The sequence below is a fragment of the Pithys albifrons genome, chromosome 1 (assembly GCF_047495875.1).
Source record: "Pithys albifrons albifrons isolate INPA30051 chromosome 1, PitAlb_v1, whole genome shotgun sequence".
NCBI lineage: Eukaryota > Metazoa > Chordata > Aves > Passeriformes > Thamnophilidae > Pithys > Pithys albifrons.
The window spans coordinates 47,638,450-47,653,934 of NC_092458.1; the positions used below are offsets into that span (position 1 = coordinate 47,638,450).

Consider the following 15,485-nt stretch of genomic DNA (forward strand, 5'->3'; position numbering starts at 1 on the left):
AAAAAACCAACAATGACAAAAAACGAATCAAACACATGGGGCTCACAATGAATACCAGGCTGAGTATGAGTCAACAGTATGAATAAGGAAAACTGTATATTGTTCTACAACAGGCCATATGAAGTTATTTTTCTCCTAACATCTGATGCTGCTCAGGCTCCTGCAATATTGTTTACAGTTTTATACTCCACAATTAGAAAGGCATAGGGACAAATTAGAAAAGGTCCAGGGATAGGCTACCAAGGTGATATATCAGCTAGGAAGGGAGAAGGTGAAGAAGTAAGCTTGCTTAGTCTAGTGAAGAGGAGGCTAAGTGATGACCTAATAGCAACTTAATATCTGCAAGGAAGATTATGGAATCAAATTCATGAAAGTATCAAAAACTGTAAGAAGGCGGCCAAACTTGTACCATGGACAGTTCAAACTTGACATTGTCTTAGGGGGAATCACTTGGAGTGCAGTGAACAAATGCAGCAATATTTTCAAAGTCTAAATGATCTTCTTCACTGAAGGTTTTCCTGAATTACCTAAACCAGATGCTAAATCTAGTGTTGTCATCAGCCTTGACTTGAGGGAGAAGTTGAGCTAGTTGACCACTGAAGGTCCTTCGGATCTCCCTTCCTATGAATGCTTCAATGAATCTATGATTCAGGCTTCAGTTTCCTTTTTTTTTTTCTTTTGGACAACTTAATAGCAATTTTTTCAATAATTCTGTTGTCCTTCAGTTAATATGCAGAGTCTGGCTGTAGTGGAGTGAACTTTTTTCTTTACAGCAATCCATATGGTGCTGTGCTTTTCATTTATGGATAAAATTTATGTTTTGGCTATTGCTGAGCACTGCTTATACAGCTCTGAGGTTTGGGTGTTTGGTTTGGTTTTTTTCACATTCCAATACAAAATGTGTAAAGGAAACAGTCAAATATGACAAATCTAAAGGTTTCATTGTCAAAAATGAGCTTTTTATTTTACAACGTCTTTGTCAATTGAGAAGGTCAAACACAACACCGTGCATAACTGCAGTGTTTGAAATGTTGTGGGTTTTTTTAATCTGCCAAGCATTTACAAAATGTATCTTAAGTTGTTCACACACCATTCTCACCTCTAGCTCATGTTGTGTAGAATGATCATGAAGGCTTTGATGGTTACTGGTCCTTGCACTATTTCTGAATAATAATTTTCTTTATAGTCATATAATTTTCTTTTTAATTTATAAATATCTTTTAACTTTAATATCTTCAAGATCTACCAATATCTTGTGAGTTAATTGAGACTATTGGGAGTCAGATGAAAGGAATACAACTGTTTTTTCTGTTCTGTGAATTGCTGAAAATGCTGAAAAGATTAAAAAGTTTCATTTTCAATAGTCTTATGTAAAATAGCAGGTTATGTATGTATATGTGTACATATGTATGTGTGTGTGTAAGGCATGGGTAAGGTATGGAATGGTCTCATTTTTTTCTATGTTCCCTTTCTCATGAAAGGCTGGATCAGAAGATCTTTCAAAGTCACTTCCAACCCGGGCTGTTTTATGGTTCTGTGGTTTCATGGTACATAAGTATCAGCTGAAATAACTTAGAGGCAAGATTTCAAACTAGTTTTATATTAATAAGCTTTAAACCCTGTTACAAATTCTAAATATATAGCTCACAAATTTAGCTGCATCCCTCTCCTGTCAATAGGTATTTTACTACATCTAGACATGACTTACTTTGCTTACCTCTGCACTACTATTTGCATGTAAACCAGTGATCCCAAAATTACCAAACTAAGTGTTGCAGCTCTTTATCCATAGCATTAAAGGCAATTCCCTTTATAATTGTTATCTCACATGATTGATGATTAACTATAAACTCCTAAAACAGTTGTGTTAACCTCAAAATTAATTCCATTGTATGTCTTTTAGAACTCAAATAATTTCTCAATAATTTTCATTGCACTGAAAATTAACTGAAGAGCTTTCTGGAAAGAAACCAGGTCAAAATTAGCAGCTAATCACTGGACCTTTCAGAAAAAAATATTTGGATTCCTTACTTTTATATTCACTAAAACAGATGAAGTCATTTAAGACTACAAAGATTATTAACAGATTGGGAAAATTGTACTGAGATCTTCTTAAAATGAAGGTTTAAATTTATAGCCTGAGTTTTCATAATACCTCATTTAACTCTCAAGGTGCAGTAATTATATTGGCAATGTAGTCAGACTTAAGTAGTATGATATCAAATAATGTAATTCATAATTCAATAGTAGAATTTAGGAGAAGCCAAACAGTATTAACATGTTAAAAGGTAAGTATCATGAAGTTGAAAATGAAATAATAGTACTTGCCATGTTGCCACAGAATGTTTTTGCTCCTTTGATTTGCCTGAAACCATCTGCTAAACTAAACCAGTTCATATTTCTTCATTCAAGTCAAACTAGAAAGATTGGTGGCTTGACCAATATAAGAAATAATTTTACATTTATTTAATTCCTTTCAACAGGTGTTGCATACATTTTATGTTGATCCACACAGAAAATGTATTTTAATTTATGCTCATCTAGCTTTTCTTGACTTACTGACAATAGTTTGTCTAATGCAGGTCAACATACCACTTGCCTTCTTTGAGGCGAGGGCACAGGGCTGGCTCTTGTTCTGACAAGCTACTTTCGAGCTGGATCGTCCCCACCCTGTATTAGTGCATGAATGTACATACCTTGTCACGTGGGAGTCCACGACACCTTCACGTCACTCTCCTCTCTGTTGCATCGTTCATAACGGGGGCTAACATCATTGTTTTGGGAAACTTTTGTGGGGCATCATGACCTTGTTACATCTGGCAAGCAGCAGTTGGGTCTCCTCTGTAATTCTCTATTCTCCTTTAACTTTTAGCCCTATCCATTATTCCACATATACATACACATGGACACATACATATATATTTGTTTCATTCTTTTATAGTAGAATGTTTTTATGAAGTGTTTCCTTAGAGGTGAAAATCTATAGCTGTGGAAAGTTATATCCGTTAAGGTCTGATTAGAATACGTAAAGGTATTCCACAATAATCACGTCACTCCTTATTAAATGTAAGAAAAAGGAACTTTAATTAGAAAATGGATATAAGAAGGATAACTCTTCTTAACTACTATATATACTGTAAACAGACCAGAGCAAATTACTCCCCCAGCACCAAAAATAACAACAAAAGAGAACAACCCCCAAACAGTAGGTTCCTCCTGGAGCAGTTATATTATGGACAGTGTCAGTGTTACACCTCAGCTGGCTGAGAGGTGAATTCTCAGTCTTTTCCCAATGAGGGAGAGACAGGGAGTGGACACTCACATGGACTCTCTCCCTCTCTCCTTGTCGTTTGTTCCAAACAAAGAAGGAAAAGCTGGGAGTGGAAGCATGGTGATAATTCCCAGGAATCTCCTTTCAGTCCAAGTCGGTCTCCAGGAAAGAAAATAAAGGGTCTGCAGTGTGTCCTGAAGCAGCTGTGTCTCTCCTCTCTCTCAGGGTGCCCAGAGATGGAGAGGGAAAAGCAAAAAGCACAGTCAGAAAAAGCTCTCACCAGTAATCAGTGGCTCTTTTTCTGCAGCTGTCCAAAGAAACCCCCAGAAAAAAAGTCAAGCCAGCACACAGGGAAAAAGAAAAACGTCTCCCCACACCCAGGTGCTGGGGTTCTGTTTTCTCACCTCCACACCACCATTCAGCTGGAATCTGAAAGTCATCAGCCATCTTTTGTCCTCGGTCCTGGCCCTCCAAGCCCAAACCTTTTGTGTTGGTATGGTGAGAAAAATTTTCTGAGGGGCTCTTCCCAACACCACCTTCCTGTGTTTGAACCTTTAACAATCTATACCGAGAAATTTTCCATCCACGTTTTCCAAAACAGAATAGTTTTGGTATCTCCTATTCCCTGACTCAAGCTGTACCTGGAAACAGTGCCATTTATCAACATGTTTGAGACTCTGCCTAATTTGATTATTAATGATGTAATCCCATTTGCTACGGTGAAAAGCTGGTATCTGCTCTTTGTCATCTGTACACAGTGTAATGTATCTGTAAATGTTGAGGCTACAGCACGAGCCAAGGATGTGTGCAGCTTCTGTTGGACATAACATTATTTTTATGGTGTTTCTTAAGAGTGTGAGGAGTCTCTAATGACTGGGCTGTTGAAGGAATTTACAAGCAAGAGTTAGAGATTAACACACAATACAGAGCACCTAGAAGAGCATGACAGAAAAGAGTGAGGAAGTTATACTCTGTTTTAGTATTTCTCAACTTGTGCAGGATATAAAAAGCACAAATATTTCCTTGTAAAAATGGTTAAGCTATGATAGCCTGTACTCTGCCAGTGTGCTGTTTATAATGGCCATTGTTTGCAACTGCTTGTAACAGTAGAGCACTGGTTAGTTAGGAAACTTTAAAAATAGCATAGGGTGAAACATAGATGTTACTGCCTTTTTCTCTCAACACTTTTAATAATATTACTTTCAGAGGCTTGCAAATTGCATCAGTAGGATAATGCATAGTCTTTGAGTATTGTGCTGTGGCTCAGATCCAGTAAATCCAATATAGGGATCTAAATTACATTTCTTGCCCAGGAGCAGAAACAATGCAGTCCTTATAAAATGAAGTACTTAAATACCCTGTAAGTCACTGGAGAGAAAGTGAATGGATCCACATGGTTTCTGTTCTTTTTTATACAGAGATGCCGTAGGTAACCTGTAGGAAATGCTAAGCCTCTCAATCTCCTTAGAATGCACACATTACATCAGACTGTAAAGGAATTTAAAAGTGTATGTGAATTTGCATGTAGTAATGCAGTAGAAACCCTTTAAATCCTAGCTTGGATAACTGACATTATGAGACAAGCTTGTGAATTCCTTCCACAGCTCAGCTGACATTTGGGAAAGAGGTATTTCTCTGTAATGCTAAAAACAAACAGACAAAAAAAAACAATTAACCAGACAATTGTCAGACTTATGTTCATTGAGTTCTGACCTTTTCAATATATATTGAGCGGAATGAAACACCTGAAGGTTCCTTTGCTTAGTCAAAATGGAGGGTATCATTCTATGTCAGTCAATCTTTAAATTTCTCCTTCAGAGCAGTGTGATTGATAATATAAAATGAGAAGCTTTTTCAGTTCTCCTACCACCTCTAGCATCACTAGAGGAGTGCAGCTTATAAGAATTCACTCCTGACCAGAGTTCTAGGCTTTTTAGGGTGGTTCTTACCTACTGGTCTGAGGTAAATGCTATGTGTGTATATTCAGTCATCCTCTACAACATTTTGTGAATTCTTTCAATCATTACTAAATGAATTACATAGCAGGAGATTATAACTTGAATCTGAAAAGATTGAAGGTATTACACGACTTCTTATTCGCCTGTGTGTGTAGGCTTCTCCACATCAGCTAGATTCTTAACCTTCACTACAGACAATGAAGACCTAGTGCACTTTCCAATACACAGGCACCAACCCCTGTGCTGATTTGAAAGGTTCCATGGATGATCATGCTGTCTGGCTCCCAGCACATTTTCTGGAAGCATTCCTTCATAAATCCAGTGCCACATTTATTGGCCCGCTGTAGATTCTTAGACACTGTGTGGCATCACAAATGGTGCCAAATGCCTGGTTTTGTGCAAGTGGATTAAGCAATTACTCAATTTGAATGTCAGCCACTATCAGAATAATATAAATTTGGGAATGTGAGGAAGTTTGATAACATTTTTAAAGTAATATATATGTTAATTTCAGGTAAATAAAAATTAATTAGCTAAAGAACTAATAAATTCCCAGTCCATAAGAAATGAGATTTAAGGGATGTTTCTATGATGATCTCCATATTCCTCTATTGATTTATCATTGTAGGGGAAATCTGGGTCCGAAATGTCAGTTGCCTGTGAAGTGACAGTTGAGTAGAGCCAGTACAAACAATATAAGCTGGTATTTCTCTACTTTTCTTAGATAGATCATACAGTAAAAATAACTTACTTTTTTATAGCAGCTTTTCTGCCTGTGGATGTAGCTTGTCAACTAATATTTTACCTGAAGAAAGATATAATAGTTCAAGGCAGTGTGCAGATACAATCCAAAGGGGTTTTTTGCTTGCTTGGTTGTTTGGTTTTTTTAATCTTTTAGCTAATTCCAGTTGTCCAACAGTCCTGTCAATATGACTGGCATTTCTTGTGTAGATAAGTGACATGTGAGCATTTATAAACAGTGAAAATGATAACCATTGAAGATAGTTGTGTGTGACATTCAATTCCAAATGCATTTTTCTATCAATAACGTTTAGTGAATATCAGTAAATATCAGTTAAATATCTGAATTCCTTGAACCTGTCATGAGTAAAAAGTAAAAGTTGTGACAACATAGTTCTGTAATACTATTTCTTTATGTGTCACACAGACAACTTACCTGACTTTTTGTTCAGTGTCTCATCATATATTGAGCATAAGGTTTGCTGCTAAACATGTTTGGGATATTTTTGTTTAGTGGAAGATTGTATTTTCACTAGTTATTTGTGCACGTGGTCATAAAGTAATTGAGGGAATTATAATGATGCATACAAAATACAGACCTTGTCTCCTTAAATTAATTCTACTTTGGCAAAGATTTACAACAATTATTTTATGAAAGCATTCTATTTTATAATATTTCCCAGAATATACTAGTGTTTGAAGTTGTGCCTCCTTAGATGCAGGACTTGTTCTTGCTGAACATCATGAGGTTCCTGTCAGCACCTTTATCCAGCCTGCTGAGGTTCCTCTGGATGGCAGCACAACCCTCTCTCAGTCACTGTCAGCCACTCCTCGCATTTTGGTGTCATCAACAAACTTGCTGAGGGTGTGCTCAACCAGATCAGTAGTGATTTCTGTAATTTAGTGTAGAGGTATCTAAACTAGATTTCGAGTATTTAGCTTATGAGGAAAGTAACAGGTAAGAGTTGACCCCAGGAAAGATTAAAATACATATCTATATGCAAGTTTTGCAGCTAGTTTTTGGTGTTCCACAAATCATACCTCCAGAGGTCATGCAAACATAACTCACTGAAAGTAGGCAAAGATCAATCAATTGTTAACAATTGTTAACAACAGGTAATTTTAAAAGTATAAACCACTATTGTTGTTGACGTCATTGAAATCTGTCAGTTTTAAGTAAAAATGAAGGAAAAAGGGAGGTTAAGAGATTGGTTGGACTTAGCCTCCATAACGTTGTTCCTATTTTTTGCAGTGTAATACATTTGTCTTCATTCTTCCTTCTTCCGTAAATTGATTCAACATAATAGAAAAATCACAGTTCCAATTCTGTATATGGTTTTCTTATCCATCCTTTTTGCCTACTTCTGGAGCTGAAGATCATATTTGAATAAGGAAAATATTATTTATGGGGGGAAAAGAAGGCTTCTTTTATGTTGCATTTCTTTGTTTTTATTCTCTTGTAGGGGTTTTATGAAAATTACATCAATTTTGCTAGATTACAGCTATCTTCAGTTAACAGGTAACTGCAGTTAAAAATAAAAAAAAACATGTAATTTCCAGTAAATTTTAAGTGTAGGCTATTAGTTTCTACTGACTGAATAACATTTGTGTTCTATTTGTTATCATCTTTCATGCTTTTGCCTAATCTTCTATTTGATTTATCACTTTCAGAAGAAAAAATAAAGAATTTGATTCAGAAAATATTCAAATAAAGATATCTGCCTTTAAACCAAAGGAGACCAGACAATAAAAACATTTTTTTAAAGGCTAACCTTGTTGCTTCTATTGTTGGGATATTTTTTATATTTTCTCTTTTTTGAAAGTATTTTTTAACTTCCTTTTGAATGCAATTTGACCTCTAGAACCATTCTTATTTCTTATGTAGTATTTTAATATAATGGTTCTCAGAATTATGATCTTAATTTTTTCCTCAAGGAACAGAGGAGAAAAAATTCCAAGGTGCTCTAAGAGACATTCATCTCACCTAAGTTTATCTAAATAAATACTAAATTAATAATTACTAAATAAAACTTAATAATTACTTTAAGAGGCTGTTTTCCTAAGCTGAGTAACATTTGAATCATGAGTGCATGAGGATGATAAGTAAATTGGTCAAATTCCTACCAGTTTCAAAGATAGACCTGATAGTACTAGTAGTTCAACAAAAGTCAGCATGTGTGCCAAAAAAACATGGGCATATTTGCAAATTAACTTAAAATTTGAACAGTGTTATAAAAGATAACAATGGTCCACTTACAGAAAATAATACTGAAGATTTTAATAAATGTGCTCCTTAAATCATAAGCTTTGGGGAAGAGTTAATGTTGTGAAAGTGATTGCAACACCACAGTTTAATTACTTCCTACAGATGCTACCAATGAATATTCCAATTCTGTTGCTTAGTTTATTCAAGAGAAGGAGGGCCAGAAATCAGTATCTTCATTTCTGTATCAAATGTTCAGCCACAGGGAATATGTATGTATGGAGGTGGTTGATTATTTTTCTAATATATTCATTAGAGTAATATAATGACAGGTTAAGGAATACAAACGTCGACTAGGCTATATTCTTTTTGTTTTGGTCTGGGCTTTGTACTCTGGTGTGGGAAGGAATTGGGGTTTGTAACTTCATGGTAGAAAGTTAGTTTAAAGTTTCTTCTGAATATGAAATTATTTATAACTTGTGTGTGAAAAAGAGAAATGGCAAATCGGTTGAATACTGCACTTATTTCCTCTGCCAGTGACTTTGATAATCAAAACTGCAAGCATAGTAGATGTCAGAATTCAGTTTTCAGACAGAAAACACATTTTTTTTCAAAATCTCAGTCCAAGACCATTCACTATTATTGCCATGTGACTGACCTCTTTGCAATACATTCTCACCTGCATGGGTACACAAATCACAGACTTGCAGTCAGGCTAATGAAAGTCTGTGGTGTCTAAGCAGTAAATCCTAATATAGATTATTCATAATAGAAATGATTAGCCATCCATTTCAAGCAAGAACTGGTCTAGAGTTTCTTTAAGATCATTAAGTCTGTTGTGTCTTAGTGCTGTGAAGAAAATAATGTTTCTCTGAGAATACAGAAGTCTGAGGGATTTAGTAAAGTCTTTCTTCTTGCATTGACTGAGCAGCTGGCTTGACTAACACATTATGAATAATTTAGTCCATAAGCAACACAAATATTGAATTTCATGTACTGAATATTTGTGTTACCACTGAAAAGTGCCTGGAAATCTCTGAGCTAAAACAACTTTACTGAAATCATTAATTAAACATGAATCAGAAAAAAAGAATTCCAGACAGATCCACAATGTTCAATGAGCTGAAAAAAGATGGTAGATAATAAAACAAAATAAGACATACTAAATTTGGAAAATTAAATTTGTAGATACTTTTTGCTCTTTTATTTCTAAGACAATATGTTGAAATGATTGCTTTAAAAGCAAGCAAAATCTCAAAATTATAAATTAGATATCAGCTTTTGTTTTAAGAATTCCATGTAAGGTCCCTGTTTACAAGTCAAGTGAATAAAGCAGATGGTTATGTTGGATTTATCTCAATTCATTCAACTCCTAGCAAAACAAAAGGTCTTTTAAGTAATATTGCTAAGGTTGGTATTGATAAAATGGGATTTAGAAATGGAGTTTAAATTTCAGCTTTATGTATGATTGCTTTGAGATTTTCAAGAGTTAATAACTTTTGTATTTTTCCATTGTTTAAAATTAAAGGGAACAGTGAAGTGTTTGAGTACTATTCTAAATTTCAATCTGAATTTTTAAAATTTTTAAAGTTATTCTTGTTCTCTAATTCTTAAACAGAGAAATAATGTATGCTTAATCAATAGCCCCAAATACTTTCGCACATAAACCGTGTTCTCATTCCTATTTTCTTAGGATTTTTTCATGAATACTTAATTTGGTATGGATAACATTTGATGTGTCTCCTTATTTGAAAATAATACTCATGATGGGAATTTCTTGCTGATTTTGCTTGAGAATAATTAATACTATTACTAGTGGAAACCATTTAAATTTCTAATCTAGGCATGTATATGAATATCATGCATTGCCAAGAAAGCCGTAATGCTCTCTTACTTGCATCTGTTCATTTCAAGAATAGATGTTAATTAGAATATTTATTTAATGTTGCAAGAGCAAAAATTTAAGTGATAATGAAAGAAGCCATACTTTAATTCCCTTCCCCAGTGCTTTTCTATAATTAATTTCATAATTATTTTTCATTTTTACCTTGAACAAAGGAAGAAAATTAATTTAGATCTAACCCATAGTATTGGAGAATTCTAGATTCTAATATAATTGTCTTTACTTTTACAAGCATGTAAGCACCTTCACGCAAAAACTATGCAGTATGGATGTTTAAGATTAGAAAAGCAGGTGTTGTGGTTTAACCCTAGCCAGCAGCTCAGCCCACACAGCTGTTTGCTCACCCCCCATCCCTTATGGGATGGGAGAGAGGATCAGATGAGGAAAAGTGAGGAAATACATGGGTTGAGATACAGACAGTTTAGTAAGTGAAGCAAAAGCTGTGGGCAAAAGCAATGCAAGGAATTGAACACCAAGTAGGTGTTAATCCATCTCCAGGAAAGCAGGGCTCCATCCTATATAATCATCATCATCATGGCTAGGCTTCATGAATGAAGATTTGGGAAGGGCATTACCTACACTTGCTGCAGCGTGCTGGTGGCTAAAAAGGCCAATGTACAATAGGCAAGTCCGGTCACAAAAGGCACAGCAGAAAGTCTCCTTACGCGTTATTGGCGAGGAACGGTTCTTTCTACATTGTCTTTTCTCCTCAAAACTGATTCCGCATGTGTTCTCAAAGGAAGCAGCAGCGTCATGAATGGTGTGTCTCCATGAATCCCAATTGGAGGCCAGAGTGGACCATTGGTGGCAGTCAATATGGCCAAGGCTGAGGTGTTGTTTCAGGGAGTCCTTGTATCTCCAACATGCGAGTGTCAATTTGAATACACCTTTGAAGGCAGGTGTATGCCTTTGTCTCTTTGTCTTTGTTTGACCACATCAGACGATGCTGGTTTGCCACAGTTATCCAACTGGGTGTGGAGATGAGCTTTGTTTAGGCCACCTTTTCTAGACCCCTCTCCGTGTGGAGCAAGCAGTGCTGTTCCTAGAAAAGGCTGCTTGGTCATTCAGGATGCTGCCTCAAGAGACTGTCATCTCCGGGGTCAAGGCTCGAATGACCCATATCCGGAACCACCTGCATGCAAGGTTGGGTCTGCGGCTTCCAGCTGCTTCCTATCACCTGCCGTTTCAACCCTCGCCTGTCGCTACAGGGCTTTGCAATGTGGGTGAACCCTTCAAAAATGGATTTTTTAGGTGAGGCACAGTGTGCACGGAACTGGCCCCACCCTTTATTCCTAAAGATCATCTGCCAGGGCCTAGTGAGCTTGGACAGTGACAGCAAATACCTCAGGATGAAGGTTTAGTTAGAGTATCCTTCTCTTAGTTGGATGGCCTTACAGGACTAAGCGAGCTCCATCTGCCCAGGTTTGGAGTTAGTTGTCCTTCTCCTAGGATGGTTGCCAGTCGGCTAGAAAGCCCATCCAGCCTATGAACACAGTTTGTCTGACTCTTCAGTGGAGACCTGTCTGGCATGGGAGACCCTACTGGAGGCACATACCACTGCCAGCATAGCTCTCAACCTTATGAGGGCATGCAAGCTTCTGCCCCGCAACAAGGGACTGTCCCCAGAGAAGCATATGTAATGGTGACTTGGAAAAACACCATCACTCTGAATTTCCCTCCCTCCCCCCCCCCGCCTTCTTCCTTCTTTTCCCAGCCTTTTATGCTGAGCCCGATACCCTGTGATCTGGGATATGCTTTTGGTCAGTTGGGGTCACCCGTCCCAACTTCTTGTGCACCCCAAGTGCAACCCTGGTGGAGTTGGGTGTGTGTAAGAACTGCTCTGCAATAGCTAAGCCAACCCTGTGATACCAACCCTGTCCCATACCAGTCAGTATGAAGAAATATAACTCTATCCCAGCCAAAACTAGCAAACTGCTCAGAAAATGGGCTGTAAATTTTCAACTGAAATAAGTAAGAAAAAGAAATGGGATGTATTTTCTGCAGAAAAAAAAATCTTTTAGATCTGAAGATACAATATTAAAAGCCTAATCATGCATCTGTTTGAGCCCCACAGAGTGTTTGAATATGAGCTTTTGTTCCTGCATGTATGTCAGGGAGTCCATAATTAAATTGAATCTGCTTGTAATGCCTGGTAGATAATCACAGAAAATGTGAAAAACTTATTTGGCCTGTTCAAAAATTTGTGAATACTAATTGGTAATTGATTAGCTAAAAGTTACTTGTTATAGCATACCTCCTAATAATAAGTTCTGAGTTTCCGTATTGTATTAATTTTCAGAATTTTCAGTATGATTTTCCCACCATATTTTGTGACAATATGTAGATTAAATGATTTAGGATAAAATTTGATATAGTCAGCTTTTGAAATCAACTGGAATGTGTTAATCTTGATTCAAAAGACTGCAAGAAAAAAAAAATTATTTGAGCCGATGCTTTCACATGTTCCAGAAAAAAAAAGGTAACACCTTTGGTATGCTGTTTAATTTCTCAACCTTATGAGACCTTCAATTACAACAAAACAAAGCAAAACAAAATGGAAAAAAGTGAGCTAACATCATTTCAAGGAGAAAAAAAAAAGTTAAAGTGCTTTATTACCTAGATCATGAAAAGCAACATTCATTCTTTTCTAGCTAATTTTTATCAAGATTTATAATAGTATAAAATAACAATTTCAGTGAAACCTATTATTCCTGGTTTAAACTTTCTTTAGTGAAATTAGCATTTAAATTATCTGTCATCAATTTTATTTATGTTTTTAATAATGGCTGATGCCTATTCAATCCTTGTAGACTAAACTAAAGATCTTGTTCCTATCAACCATGATTTTAATCTCAGAGGAAACACAGATATATTCATTCAGGAATAATCTTGAATTAATTTATGCATGACCAAATTTATTCACGCAGAATTTGGTCTGCTTGGTATGCTATTGGTAATATTAGCTCAGTATACTGTTGTTTCTACTTATAAACCCTGGTTTAAGTGGAAATAATTAAGTTTGACATCAAGCTGTTCTTTGAAAAAGAAGTAACTAAGCTATTTGCAATCACTACAGAATTACCCTGAAAAACATATTGTCTTCAAGATCAATTTACTGTGAAACATTTAATTGACAGCTGCTGATTTCTTACCAGTTGTAGAACAGTTCAGCTCTCTGAAGGAAGTCTGTATAAATTTTTTTAGTATCGTAGAATCACAGAATGGTTTGGGTTGGATGTGACTTTAAAGATCATCTAGTTTCAATGCCCCTGCCATGGGCAGAAATGTCACACACTTCACCAGATTGCTCAAAACCCCATCCATCCTGGCCCTGAACACTGCCAGGGATGGCACATCTGCTTCTCTGGGCAACCTATTCCAGTGTCTCACAATGAAACAAAACAAAATCAAATTCCCTAACTCACTATTATCTTTATCCCATAAGTTCAAAATATTTTAAAGAAGCTTAAACATTATTAAACTAAAGTCTTTATAACAAGAGGCATTTATCCAACAGAAGTAGTTCAGTTTATTGAGGGTTTTTTTTGAAAAAAGTAGCGATTTGTGGGGGACTTTTTTTTCCTTCATGTTTGCAGTGGAGCATAAATAGTCTAATTGATATTTCTTAAAATGAGTATATTTATGTATCATTTTAATCAGAATAGCAATTAAGTTGAAATCTGCAGTTACAATAATATTACAGGCAATTTTTTTGCAATTTTTTATAGACAGAAAATACAAAGTGTCAAAAATTTATTACTTTCACCACATTAGGTGACTGAAATAACTGCATTCATATGCCAGAATGATGGTGTTGGAATACTGACCTCCACCAGCTTTAGAGAGGAAAAAAATTCTTGTAATTTAAGCTTTGTCCATAGAAACATAGTGTGTCCTAACAGCTCAAACAGGGTAAGCATAGTAAGACTTTGAAAGAGTACGGAGAACTAATTTTACAGAAAGTTTCAAATTAGTATTTTTATACTTTCCAGAAATTTCTGTGAACCCTTTATTTGCCTTTCTTTTAAATCTGAACAAAGAGCAATCATGACCTTACATTTCAGAAGTCTCTGTTCTTTCCTGGTAGCTGCATTACTATGATCATCAACAACTATGATGATCAACAGCCGTAACAAATCTGTACATGGAAGAAGACTCAGAAAAGGACAAGGATAGCTAATCAAATCTCTCTCTTGAAAACCATTCAATATGCAAACTTTCAGATTTTTCTTTCATATGATAATGTGTTTCTCTGACTCAAGGTTGTCAAGTGATTTCAGATATATTTTGGATCAAGAAAGAGACTTTGTTAAATGAAATGTGCCATAAAAATCCACATTTCATTTATTCACAATTCATTCAAAGGACTCTAAACTTTTTGTTCTTCTGTTACAATTATTGCTATTAAGATAATTCTAAGTCTCTGTTCCACATGACATTGGCATGTAAGTTTCTAAGAGCACGGGACTCTAGGGTTTCTCACCGGAAGACTGTATCAGGGTACTGGGATAGTTTTTACAGAACTGGAAGTTGCTTTGTGTCTGTGATAATGTTTGGGTGTGAAATGCAATACTAATCAGAGTATAGGATAATTATATGTTGTTAAGGACTATTCAAGATTATAACTCATAATAGGTAGACATGGGCAGACAGACACCATGTAACGCATAATTTAGAATGTTGTTGTCACTCTTTTGGCAGCAATTACCTGTTGCTTGTTATTTAACTTTGGCATGCGAGGGGTACTTTCTCACATTGTTCACCTTTACAGCCCTGATATCTGTCCTGGAGGAAATACCCATGTGTTGTTTTGGTGGTAGGAATCCAATGGTGTTTAATCCTCTCCCCTTTTGGATAATTACTGTCTGAGGCACATTCCAAGGGGGTAGAATTCAAGGTTTAGTTCATCCTGACTGAGTGAATATTGTCATACCTCACACAAAGTAGAAAGCTCTGTCCAAAAAAGCAGGGATCGTTCTATGCCTCTTCATAAGTATGAGGTTACTGTGAAAGTTTTGGTGAGGCAGTTCTTTGCCTATTCCATTGCCTTCTAATCTATTCCCAGAGTAGAGTGCAGGAAGGAGAGGGTGGTTATTTTTCCCAAGGAGGTGATATCCTCTTTTTCCCTAGCAGTGGCTAAATTTCATTCTAGATTATACATGTTCAACAAGGTAGAAAGAGACCCATCCCATCTCTCAGATGAGCAGTTATGTAGAATATATGATATTTTGCTTAATATCATTAAAATCAACTATTCAAATCACCTCGATCATAGCTGCAAATCACTTTCATAACTTTTCTCACTTTTCTCCTGGGGTAGATCTGTCAGGAAGCAGCAAAGGCAGAGATGCTGAGGGTAGCAGCAAGGTAGGCAGCAATCACTGCAGTCCCATGGTGCATCCACTGTCA

General features: G+C 36.1%; 1 protein-coding gene across 1 annotated transcript in view; it reads left to right on the plus strand.

Moving 5' to 3' along the window:
- Positions 1–15,485, plus strand: part of KLHL1 (kelch like family member 1) — a 229,987-nt gene that overhangs the window by 142,543 nt on the left and 71,959 nt on the right. The gene's annotated exons all lie outside the window — the stretch shown is intronic.